Source organism: Canis lupus, chromosome 22 (assembly GCF_003254725.2).
Source record: "Canis lupus dingo isolate Sandy chromosome 22, ASM325472v2, whole genome shotgun sequence".
Classification (NCBI taxonomy): domain Eukaryota; kingdom Metazoa; phylum Chordata; class Mammalia; order Carnivora; family Canidae; genus Canis; species Canis lupus.
This window is the reverse complement of record NC_064264.1, coordinates 2,282,346-2,296,120: the sequence shown is the minus strand read 5'-3', so window position 1 is coordinate 2,296,120 and position 13,775 is coordinate 2,282,346. Positions and strand designations below refer to the sequence as shown.

The 13,775-nt window shown below is 39.8% G+C and overlaps 1 protein-coding gene across 9 annotated transcripts in view; it reads right to left on the bottom strand.

Moving 5' to 3' along the window:
* CAB39L (calcium binding protein 39 like) overlaps positions 1-13,775 on the bottom strand; it is a 108,803-nt gene that overhangs the window by 42,170 nt on the left and 52,858 nt on the right. The window lies entirely within an intron of this gene.

Sequence of the window (13,775 nt, the reverse complement as noted above, 5' to 3'; positions counted from 1 at the left end):
CCTTTTAGCTTTATATAAGAAGAAAATTATGGTTAACATTGTTAAACCTTCTTAAATGAGGAGGGAAATAAAGATATAAAGATTTTAGCAAATGTAGGTTGGAATCAAATTTCTTTCTCTTAGATGTACGTTTTATTAATTTTTTCCCTCCCCTTTATCAATTTTCATTCCAAGTTCGTGCATTAAAAAAAAAGTGAGTGTTTTATTAGGTGGATCTATATGATTTGGGTGATTGTAAGAAATCCTATGTAACCTAGAGGAATAGAAAGGACCACTCAGTCGTAGTAGCCTGATCCAGAGGAACTATAGCCGGTCTTGGATACGACTTTTTAGAGTTCTCATTTACAAGACTTCCACTCTCACACACCCTACAACCTGAGGCTTATCTGCTTCTCCAACTGAAGCTCTGAATTGAACGGGATTTTTGTTTGTTTGTTTCTTAAGACTTTAAGTAATCTCCACACCAGTGTGGGGATTGAACTCATAAACCCAGAGATCAAGAGTTGCATGCTCTTCGGACTGAAGCAGCCAGGCACCTGGAACAGTAGTTTTTCAGATGACCAAAAACAAAACAAAACAAAAAAGGACAAGGATGACATTCCATTCTCAGTTACTATGGCCCTGATTTTGGCCTTCACCTCTCAACTGAACTGTTAAAGAGCATCTTCCAGTTATGTCCTCCACTTCAAAGCAGTCTTCACTCTGCAGAGTGAACCAGCTAGAAATGCAAATTTGATTATGACATTTTCTTCTCCTAAGCTCTTCAATGCCTTCCTTTTGCTTAGGAAAAAATCCAACATCTTTCATGACCTGGTCCTTGCCTCCCTCTCTAGCCACGTCTTGCTTTCCAATTCCTACTTCAAGTTCTATTAATAACTGCTTGCTGTACTATATATACTTGTACACAATCTTTCATTCCTATACCTTTGTCCACATTATTCTGTTTTTCCTGAATGCTTTTCCTTCCTTTCTTTTTCTGGCTAAATCTTAGCCATCCTGTAACTGGGGGTGCAGGGGTGCAAGGGCCCCCCGGCTCCAGGGTTCCCTAACATACTAGGTTCAGCCACTTACTGCTGACAAAATCCAAAGGCAGAGAGTGGTGGTGTAACAAGAAAGGAATTTATTTCGGCAAGGCCAACACCAAGAAGACAGCAGACTAGTGTCTCAAAGACTATCTCCAAAGTGCTGAAAATACTTCTAGGTTTATATAAGGAAAATGTGGGACAAAGTCTGGTGGGTATATGTAAGTAAGCAGTAAAGATCATTGTCTTGGGGTCCATCACGTGGGGTCTTGCTGACGCCAGGGCATACCTTTTTGCTCGAGGGGGCAGTTCTGGTTCCCATCACAGGATGCTTTGCTTGCAGGGGTGTTTGGCCTGAGCTAAGAGATAAACTGGAAAGAACTTAATCAACTCTAAGACACCGACAGGCCAAAATGGAGGTAGCTGACGTCCTCTTTCAATCCTGCAGGTTCAGTTCAGAAGTATTCACCTCTAGGATAACTGCCCCTCTCTCTATGTGACCAAAACTCCTTGCCCCACATAGACCAGTACCCCTGCTTCCCTGTCTACTCATACCTTCATCTCTACCTCGGTCATTGCAGCTAACATTTATTAAAAGTACTCACTCTGTGCCAGGTACTTTACACTAAGAACTTTACATGTATTTTCCAATCCTCATAACAACCTTGTAATGTCCATACTGTAAGTAAGGAAAGTAAGGACAAGCGAGGTGGCCTTATCCAGGTGGGATGTGCAAGAAGCCAGGACTCCATCGAAAACTGATGGAATCCAGAGCCTGAGTTATTAGCCATCATACTAAACTGATTCCAACACTGAACGGTACACTGAAATGAATGAATTTTGTCTCTAACTCCCTCATCACACTGTTAGCTCCCAAGGAGAAGCCATATTTCAACACCCATAGTAGGGCCCAGATATAGTGGGCATTCAATATTTATTGGACTGATTTATCATGTTAGAGGAGTGGTCATCCCATAAACTCTTTATCACAAACCCGGAACACTGAATCTCATGTATATGTTAATGTGGCGCTTTAAAATTTTTTTGGTTTTTTCAAAAATATATTTTATTTATTTATTTTATTTACATCAGTTGGCCAACATATAGTACACCTTTAGTTTCAGATGTAGAGTTCAGTAATTTATCAGTTGCATCTAACACCCAGTGCTCATCACATCGTGAGTGTGGCACTTTCTTACCATCAAGAGAACAAGGCTCAAAATGAAAAGACACTAACATTATTCAATTAATTACTCAATCTTTTTTTTTTTTTTAAGATTTTGTTTATTCATTCATGAGAGACAGAGACAAAGACAGAGGGAGAAGCAGGCTCCATACATGGAGCCGGATGTGGGACTCCATCCTCGGTCTCCAGGATCACGCCCTGGGCTGAAGGCAGGCGCCAAACCTCTGAGCCACCTGGGCTGCCCTAATTACTCAATCTTAAAGCTACTACTCATAAAAAATATGGACTAAGTACTAAGAACACTAATTAATATGTACAAAAAACATTCTTAAAGGATATCTGCAAGGATGAAATAGTCTTAAAGGATTCACTTTATCAAACATTGGCTTGAAATGGATCACAGACTTAAACATAAAACATAAAACTAAAAAACTTCTAGAAAAAAAATAGAGAAAAGTCCTCAGGATCTAGAGTTGGGCAAATAGTTCTTAAATCTGACATTAAAACACAACCTAGAAAACAGAAACTAATAAATTGGTCTTCAACAAAATTCAGCACTTTTGTTTTAGAAAAGATCTGGTTAATAAGGATGAAAAGGCAAGCTATAGACAGGGAGAAAATACTTCAAACCATATATGTGACAAAAAAACTAGTGTCTAGAATATGTAAAGAAGCTTCCAAACTTAGTAGGAAATAGTAACCAATCAAAAAATGGGCAAAAGACACGAAGAGATATTTCACCAAAGAGGATCTACAGATGGCTAGAAGCACATAAAAGATGTTCAACATAATTAGCCATTTGGGAAATGCAAATTAGATGACCAGGAGATATTAATACACATACTTATCAAAGGGCTAAATAGTGACAACACCAGATGCTGACAAAAATGCAAAGAAACTACTCATGTATATTGTGGGTGGAGATCAAACATATACAGTCAGTCTGGGAAACTATTTAGCAATTTCTTTAAAAACTTAACATGTGGGGCAGCTGGGTGGCTCACTCAATTGAGTGTCTGACTCCTAGTTTTGGCTCAGATCACGACCTCGGAGGCCTGGGATTAGGCCCTGAGGGGAGTTTTGCTTTGGGGTGAAGCCTGCTGAAGGATTCTCTCCTTCTGCCCCTCCCCTTGCACTCCCTTCCTCTCCCCCTCTGTGAAGTAAATACATAAATCTTTTAAAAAATAAAACAAAAACTTAACATGCAACTACTATACTAGCAAGTTGCACTCCTGTTATTCTTCGCAGAGAAATGAAACTTGGCCATCAATGTTCATAGTGGCTTTATTCGTAAATAACCAAAAGCAGGAAACAACATGGAAATCCTTGCACGGGTAAATGGTTAAACAAACTGCACTATATACACATACCAGGGACTCAGCAATAAAAAGGAATGAACCTTGAAACATGCAACAACTTGGATGAATCTTAAGGAATTATGCTGAATGAAAATGCCAGCAACAAAAGGTTCCACAACCTAATTGTCCATCGACAAATGGACAAGGAAGATGTCGTATATTCCTGCAACAAATATTACACAGCCGTAAAAAGGAGAAGATGTGCCATTTGAGATGTGGATGAACAGAACGAGTATTAGGCTAAGTGAAATAAGTCAGATTGAGAAAGACAAATACACCGCATGATTTTACTCATGTGTGGAATCTAAAAAACAAAACAAAACAAAACAAAAAAACAAAAACAAAAAACCCATAAATGAATAAGCAAATAAAATGCAGAATTTGACCTATAAATACAGAGAACAAACTGACAGTTGCCAGAGGGGAGAAAAGTGTGTGTGTGTGTGGGGGGGATTGGGTAAAATGGGTGAAAGGGACGAGGAGATACAGGCTTCCACTATGGAATAAATTAGTCAAACAGCATAATGAATATCGTCAATGATGTCATAATAGTGATGTATGGGAAACGGACGGTAGCTACACTTGCAGTGAGCATATAATGTACGAACTTACAGAATCACTGCGCTGTACACTTGAAACCAATGCATCCTTGTATGTCAGCTCAAATAAAAAAAATGAAAAGATTACACAGTATATGGTTCCATTTATATTCAGATTACAGAATGGAGAGCTGATTAGTGGTTGCTAGAAGTCGAGGATGGGGTAAGGGAGGTGACTGGCTATAGAAGGGCAAGGGGAGGCATCTTTGTGGTGATGGAAATTTTCTATATCTTGATTTTATCAATACCAATATCCTGGTCATGCCACTGTGCTATGGTTTTGCAAGCTATTGCCGTCAGGGAAACTGGGCAAGTTAACATGAGATCTCTCTGTATTATTTATTGGTTGTCTTGTTGGAGCAAGTTGGAGGAAGAAAGCAGGGCAAGTGCCCACTAGCTCTTCAGGGCCCTTGGGAAAATGATAGCCAGCAAGCAGTTGCATGCGAATTAAAAGCCAGAACCTCAGAGGGCAGCTGTAAAGCACGATCAAACCCTTTCCAGAGACAGACTGGGAGATGGGTGTTTTTGTCACGCTTCCTCTGTGCTAGTCTGGGAGAGGTGGGGATGGTTGCAACAAATGCTCTTACACCCATGAACAACTGCTCCTTTGTTTGCTCTAGTCCCGTGGGGCTCATGAATGCAAGCCCTGTTAGCTTTCATGCATAGGTGATTTAGGGGACCATCCCTCAACTGACAGCCTTAAAAGCTGGGGCACTAGAGGCACAGTCCAAACCCTCTGCTCCTCAAAGAGAAGCTAGGCGTTGGGGTTCCCCCCTCTGACTGTACGGTGCTATGCCAGGGGCTGGGGTTTAAGGCCAGAGTGTGTCTCAGCCTTTCCTCCCCATTTTCATGTGGGTATTTTCTCAATTGCCCGATGAGTAGGAGTAAATCAGCTAATTTCTAGATTTCTCTTAGAGGGAATTCCTGCGTGTGTAACTACATTCTGTTCATCCACAGGAGGAGGGAAATTCAGGAGCCTCCTATGTTACCACCTATGTCCAGAGTCCCAGAATTTTTTTAAATGGTAAAAGTCAATGTCAGTTCTCATATATTGCTGGTAAGGATATAAAACAATTTAACAATACCTGACCAATGTCCTAGAATCTCAAATTGGGAAATCTAGTCTAAGAAAATAATCCTAAATAACAATCTTAAATACAGAAGAAAAGTTTCAGGTGCAGAGACTTTTTTTTTGAGAGAGAGAACAAATGCCCATGTATGCGTGTGAGGGGTGAGGGTGGGGTAGGATGAGGAGAGGGGCAGAAGGAGGAGGAGAGAGAGAATCCTAAGCAGGTTCCACATCCAGCACGGAACCTGATGTGGGTCTTGATATCACAACCTTGAGATCATGATCTGAGCCAAAATCAAGAGTCAGACTAACTTAGCCAGCAAAGAAATCTTTATCATAGTGGTGATAATAAAGAGTTAAAAATAATATGTCCAGAATTAGGCATGGTTACATAAATTATGGTATATGTAATGGGCAGAAATAAGGACATCAAAATGTTAGTAACGATTACATAGAAGAAAAATCTCTGGCTAGCCTTTGCTTTCAGTTTATTCCATGGAGAGAAACAGAGAAGGCTAGGAATAAGGGAGAAAGAGAGAAAAGAATTAAGAAGAAAGAAAGGAAAGGGAGCCAGGGAAGAAGAAAGAAGAGTTTTAAAAAGGGGGAGACAGATTTAAAAAAAAAAGACACACAGGAAAGCAAATTTTATCTTCCTTTAAGAAAAACACACTATACAAAATCCAAATTTTAACAGAAAATTAGGAGCTGAGTCTTCATTTTAAAAGGATGCTTTAGGATCAGTTGCTCTCATAATTTTGAAATACTGAAAACGTTCATACTGCTTCATACTAGAGGAGTTTCATTTCCCAGATGTTAAATGATATACTTGTATAAGGGGTATAAGCTGTAAATATAAATAAAATTTAAAATGAAAGAAGTCATCTGCTTTGTTCACACTTTTCTAGATTCCACAGTAATCCTGCACAATATCAATCCTCTTTGAAAAGTCATGAGAGCATGTTTTTCATACTTCCCAGTGAAATGCCACAAGGACATTTCCATACGGCATTCCTGTGAGCAGGAGAAACGAAGCTCCACAGAACTCTATCCAACTTTTACACAGAGGAAAACATTCTTCTGGTTCATTAGCAAATAATGTGCAAAGGCAAAGGAAGCCCCCCACGGATAACAAAAACAAGCTCTGATACCAGGAACAGTTTCTCAAATCAAAGGAAAGGATTAGAGAAAACTTAAACAGGTATCAGATGATTAATGATGGTCCTGCCATAATACAGAACCGTCGCAGATGTCCATTCATCATGCTATAACTAACTAGAGTAAAACCTTAGCTATTTCAAAACCAGTCTTCAGCAACCCTCCGACTGCTAGATTTCAGGTTCTGCATTTAGAAGTTGCCAGGAAAAAAAAAAAAAAAAAAAGAAAAGAAAAGAAATCTTTGATGATATTGAAGCCATATCTAGAAATGACCCAAAATGTCTGAAATTAGCCAGTAATTCTAAGATTATATATAATGTAACTGAACAGATGCCAAACCTGAGGTAGCACTTGCATTAAGCCGACAAACTCGAAAAGGTCAGCCCTGACATGAGATAGTCAATGATTATCTGCAGAATGAATGATACATATGGAGGTATCAACTAGAATTTAAAAAAGAAAGAGAAAAAGAGAGAAGAAAGAAGCAATGAACAGCAGGCACAGCAATTAGAAGTAGCTGCTGATGGGAATCCCTGGGTGGCTCAGCAGTTTGGTGCCTGCCTTCGGCCTGGGGCATGATTCTGGAGACCCGGGATCGAGTCCCATATCAGGTTCCCTGCATGGAGCCTGCTTCTCCCTCTGCCTGTGTCTCTCTCTCTCTCTCTCTCTCTGTCTTTCATGAATGAATAAATAAAATACTAAAAAAAAAGAAGTAGCTGCTGACAGCATCCTTCACGATAATAGAAGTGAGAGAAGGCAAATAAAGGAGTGACAGAGAGCAGCACTGCAAAAGAAAACAGTTACTTTAAAATTGCAGCCTTTGGGCAGCCCGGGTGGCTCAGCGGTTTAGCGCCGCCTTCAGCCCAGGGCCTGATCCTGGAGACCCGGGATTGAGTCCCGCGTCGGGCTCCCTGCATGGAGCCTGCTTCTCCCTCTGCCTGTGTCTCTGCCTCTCTCTCTCTCTCTCTCTCTCATGAATAAATAATAAAATCTTTAAAAAATAAATAAATAAAATAAAATAAAATTGCAGCCTTTGACATGTATAAACAATATATAAAGAAGAGAGATGATGGCAAATAAACACATGAAAAGATGCTCAACATCATCAGTCATTAAGAGAATACACATTAAAATCACGATACAGGGGCAGCCCCGGTGGCTCAGCGGTTTAGCACTGCCTTCAGCCCAGGGTGTGATCCTGGGGACCCAGGATTGAGTCCCACGTCCGGCTCCCTGCATGGAGCCTGCTTCTCCCTCTGCCTGTGTCTCTGCCTCTCTCTGTGTCTCTCATGAATAAATAAATAAAATCTTTAAAAAAATAAATAAAAGGAGAGAATGTTGCTGTTTGCAAATGACACCTTAATTTTTAAAAAATGAAACATAATTGTAGCCATCGAAGTCATGGACCTCTTTCTTCTGCTTTCCGCTCTCTCTTCTGCTCCTGTATGTGTTGGCTTGGGGCACAGCGGCAGGGAGAGCTAAGGCGGGGAAGGCAAATGTTTGTGCTGGAATTTCAGTAGCACAACTAGACAGGCAGAGCCACCTGCTAGGGGTTTGGGGTGGGGAGGTTTCATCGTCTGGATGAGTGCTTTTGTAGGGGACCAAAACTCAAACTAAACCAATTTACAGATACTGGGAACATTCCAGAGAACCCAAGCACAGGCCAGCTCAGAATTAGTTGCTCTCAAATTGTTTTCAGTATAATTATATTTACACGTTACAAGAGTTCCAACACAGAGCTCCTTCCAAAGCCCTGGCCCTCCCTATCTCCCTCCCCACCCCCCATCTTCATTCTTCTGTCTGTCTTTCTTGCAGGCTGGCTTCCTCTATGTTTGTAGTTTCCATGGCAGGAAACCTGACCACTGATGCAGAAATTACATGGAATAGTGTTAGTTCCTAGTTACAGGTAAGGTTCTTTTTTTTTTTTTTAAGATTTTATTTATTTATTCATGAGAGACGGGGGGGGGGGGGCGGGGGGCAGAGACACAGGTGGAGGGAGAAGCAGGCCTCATGCAGGGAGCCCGTCTTGGGACTCGATCCAGGGTCTCCAGGATCACGCCCTGGGTTGAAGGCGGTGCTAAACCCCTGAGCCACCCAGGCTGCCCCAGAGGTGAGGTTCTATCCCAGTTTCAGTTCCAGAATCCTGCAGAATACTCTGGCCCTTTGATCAGCTGTCCATTACTAGGCCAATCAGCTGGCCAGGGTGTGGTGCTGCACAAAAATCTTGCTGCCACTGTAACCATGTGAGTGGGGAAGGGGGAACCACTTCTCAGAAAGTAGAGGGGATAAAATATTTTGTACATTCTACATGGCGTGAGGAGTCTTTATCCTTATGGCAGGTTACATTCTTTAAAAAGTATGGTGGGGTCAAACTAAAATGGTCATTGTAAAAAAATAAAAAATAAAAAAATAAAATAAATAAATAAATAAAATGGTCATAGTCTTCATTTTTATAGAGGGACTACAACCAATTAACACGTTACATTTCTGATTAAGAGCCTGATGCCAAATACCATTTCAATCATCCATAAATTATGTATCTTTATAGGATAAATGTCTCTAAAGTTAATATTCATTAGTTTAAGAGGGTAATGAGTACATAAAATTTCGTTTAATATGATACAGTAGGGGATCCCTGGGTGGCTAAGCAGTTTTGCGCCTGCCTTTAGCCCAGGGCGTGATCCTGGAGTCCCGGGATCAAGTCCCACGTCGGGCTCCCGGTGCATGGAGCCTGCTTCTCCCTCTGCCTGTCTCTCTCTCTCTCTCTGTCTATCATAAATAAAAATAAATTTAAAAAATAATATGATACAGTATTTCCTCATCTATAATTGTAAATTCTGGGACGCCTGGGTAGCTCAGTGGTTGAGTGCCTTCACCTCGGGACGTGATCCTGGAGACCCAGGATCGAGTCCCACATCAGGCTCCCCGCAGGAAGCCTGCTTCTCCCTCTGCCTGTGTCTCTGCCTCTCTGTCTCTGTGTTTCTCATGAATAAATAAATAAATCTTTAAAATAAAATTCTGTAACTTAATTTGTCTAATGATGGGTACAAAGTATATGAACAACCAAATAAGACTCAAAACCAACTAGAATCAGTGCCCTACACAGTCAGCATTTCAAATTGTGAAATGAGTGGAATACAGTCAGAGCTTATGTCTTATGGCTTTATGATTTTTCATTTTTACAGTAATAAAACCAAAGATGAAGAACCACTTTAAAGAGGGCCAAGGAATTGAAAAGGATTTTTTAAAAGGGACAGAAATTTTCAAAAAATTTAGGGCTATAATATGGGCACATGAGAAACTGATACTGGAGCACTAATTTTGCTGACTTTTTTTTTTTAAGTAGCAAGAAATCATCATTAGGCATTAAATTATCACAGCAGAAAGTTTTTTGCTTCTCTGAACTGCTTTCTAATTCAGCCTGAACAGATGACTTTGCATCCACCCTCGTTTTGCAAAGCACACCTGCCCTTAAAATGAATGCATCAATAAATTTCATCCTTTGATCTCTTATCACATTGTGTTTCAAAACATCAAGAGTCTGAAGCTGTGTCTTGAATAGTGGCCAAACCTCAAAAAACACAGCTCTGAGTTTGATCCTGAGCCCATAAAATCTGAAGACTTGCAATCTCAGCCACAAGTCTTTTTTTTTTTTTTAACTTCATAATAATATGCAGAAGTGGTTCTTTTTTGTCAGCAATATTAAGGTTTAAAGGATTAGGTTAAAATTTTATGGCTATAAAGGAATGAGATTTTCTCAATTTTAACTCCAAGATCTCCCTCCTAACTAGCCCTTAGTCACATAACAGTAGGATCCTCTAGCACTTTCTGCATCCCGATGGGCCACTTTGCTCTGGGTTCTGAAGGAGAAATGGGTTTGTCGCATAGGTTCCCAAAGCAGTCCCTGCTACCCAATCTAAGCCACTGCCATGGCCACCATCACTGCTGTCCACTCTGGATAAACCCCTGCTCCAAGCTCCTCTCAAGCCTGTTGATGGTCTTGCCTCCCAAAACTAGTTATTTCCTCAACACTGTTTACCCCAAGTCTAGAAAACTGCCCCTTTTCCTTCACGCAACATATACTATTAGTACTTAGTTCTTTTATCAATGGTTTAAGGGTAACAAAGGGTAATTATAGTAGAGTGCAGAAACAATCTCGAATTCTATGAATTGCTATCATTAAAGGCTTATCAGTGGTTTCTCTCTCTCTCTTTTTTTTTAGAGAAGATTTATTTATTCATTTAAGAGAGAGAGGGAGAGCCAGTGTGAGCAGGGGGAAGGGCAGCGGAAGAGGAGGACAAGTAGACTCCCTTCTAGGACCTTGAGATCATGATCTGAGCCGAAATCAAAAGTCGGACGCTCAACCAACTGAGCCAACCAGGTGCCCCCGGTTTTCAGCATTCCTGATCATCTTTCTCCTTAAACCCCATCCTCTATCATGGTTCTGGAGTCTTTCCCTCACCCCAAAACTTTCTCCTACTTCTCTTCTATTTCCTACTCCTACCAATCTTAGTCAAGGAGAGGACATCTCTCAAATTTCTGTTACTTTATTCTGCAAAGGGAATCTAAGCTCTTCTCTTTCATTCTTTTCCTTCCAGACACTGCCTAGAGACCTAACCTACAACTAACAAAAATCCCATCTAGGTGTCCTCTAAACAAAAATCAATTTTTCTCTGTAAGGAATTCTCCATCCTTTTAGGTTATCCAGCAAAAGCTACAGCCCATCCCTAAATAATATTTTCTTTTCTTCCTGTTATAAACACATACCAGAAATTTTACAGTCAAATGACTCTTGTACTTTCCAACAAACCCCCAGGAGAGCCTATTCACTTACAAAATGATTATTATCACTCTTGAACTATCTGTATACAATTTACTAATTCCTCAAGAAAAGTGGCTTACTGCTGTGCTCAGAATACTTTCTTTTGGTCTAATTTCCTTACTTCTGCTTCAATCTCTCATTCTCATTCATTCATTCATTCACTCACTCAACCAACCAATGTACATGGCACTAGATGTGGGAAAGTGGATCCTAGTATTCAAGATAATTTCAATCCAGAGGGGGCTGTAACCAGTTCTACCAAGACACAAGGAGGGCAGAGTTCTGTGTGATTAGGCTGAGTTTTAAAGTTTGGATGAATTTTATCAGGTTGTCATAGCTTCCATGGATATTTTAGGCTTGAGATGGAAAGTTGCTATTAGCAGGCTAACCATTAGGTCCTCCAGTCCACAGAGATACACAGCCCATTTCTACAAGGAGGCTAATAATACTGCCTCGTTTCTGAAAATACTGTATGTAGCCAGGGGAACAGAGTTGTCCTCAATTTTAACTGTTTTTCATTTATTCATTCAACTAAGAAGTATTTATAAGTGTCTACTTTTTAGGGGCTTGAGAAGGACAGTTGCATCTAATGAATATCACATTCACTTATAACTATGTTCGAGGCATCATGTTAGATCAATGAACAAAGTCAAGAATTGTCTGATCAATTATACTTCAATAAGGTCAAAAACAGAAAGAACTGTCTGCTTTTTTATTACCACAATAACAGATCTTCATAATGATAGTTTTGAGTCAACGGTAAAAAATTATATCCAGAATATTATTTTGGAGAGGGACACGTATATAATGCATTTTATATAGAAAATGGAAAGTAATCCACAAAAGTAATTTATTTGACTTTCTACTTTTGAAGAATTAATCTTCAGTTACATAGAAAATGAAAATATTCAGAAAGATAGTTCTTTCCCTGAGGATTCCAGAGAGTAAAAGTTTACTTAATAACATATAAGTCAACTTTTAGGCAATTGAATGCCTTTTTTTATTTAAGATTTATTTATTTATTTATTCATGAGAAACACACAGAGAGAGAAAAGCAGAGACACAGGCAGAGGGAGGAGCAGGCTCCACACAGGGAGCCTGACGTGGGACTCGATCCCGGGTCTCTAGGATCACGCCCTGGGTTGAAGGTGGCGCTAAACCACTGAGCCACCTGGGCTGCCCTGGCAATTGAATGTCTTAATTCAAAAATAACTATTAAAGTAAATTTACTCTCTAAATTTACTTACTTTCAGTATCTGTGTAAAATAAGGGAAACTTGCACAAGTATTTCCTATTGTTCCTCTTTTGTTATCTAAGCCAATGTTAAGTAAAGTTGTAAGGTGCCCAAAGTCTGTCTTGATGTACTCCTACCTCCCTAATTCTTGGGCAGCACTTTGAACCTACACTGTTCTGTGGCTGCTCAAGACTTCCCTAGTTCACTGGGCCTGATGACATCTCATTCCTGACTCATTCTTCAAAACATAACCATCCTTGGTCATATTCCTTCTAGCATCCATCTGCAAATTGGGCTAATCTCATAAACCAACTCAGGCTAATATATTAATTAATGATAATAATAGCTTAATACATTTCTGCTTTAAGGGAAATGTGCAAAACAAGAAGATTTATAGAAATATAAGACTGTAATCCAAGAATAGGGAGTATTTTTCCCATTTATGGTTACTGACCAACCAAATATAAAATTAATGTAATAAACAAACAAACAAAAAACCAAGGGTTATAACAAAAATAAACCAGTTTACATTTTAGTTTGAAAAAAGGAGGAAAATGAGAATATACTACCTGACATTTGTGTACAGCCTGCACAAGTATTTATTGTTCTTACATAGCTATATATATACATATTTTGTATTCAGTTTAATATTTAAAACAGTGCTGTTAGGTTCATACTTTTCCTATTTTAGAGAGAACAAAAGTTAGTCTCCAAGAGGTTACATTACTATCAAACAGCACAGCAGGGACTCTGAACAATTCTAATGCCAAGTATTTTTCCACTATGCACAAATCTTGCAAGAGTTCATGATATCTCATTTGAAACCAAATAAAAGAAACTTGAAAATACACAGATGAAAGGATAAAACTACACTTCATTCTGCATATGGCCAGTTTAAAAAGTAAGGAGTAAGATGGGGAGGGAGAGTCAGCAAGCCAGGCAAGGGGAAAGAATTGGAAAAGAGATTATTGAGTAGAAATTGTCAAAGATAGAAACAGGTAAGAGAGGGAAAGAAAGAAAAAAACAGGTGTGCCTGAGAGGAAGGATGAGTTGAAGTCTGGACCACCTGGGGTCCTCCGCTCAGTGCTGTGTCCAGCCAACACACCTGGCTACACATCTCCAGAGTGGTCTTGCACTGCATTCCTTGTCCTTGGCTCGAGGCAGCCACAAATCTTCCTCCATTTAAGCTGTCCAAAGAGCTGTGGGCTAGTATTTCAACAGATGCCCCAGATCCCTGACCTTATCTTGGTCTAATCACTGTAATCACCATAATTAGTTTTCCTTTCACTTTGTTGGTGATGAAACTAAAAGCTGTTTTAGAAATCTGCAT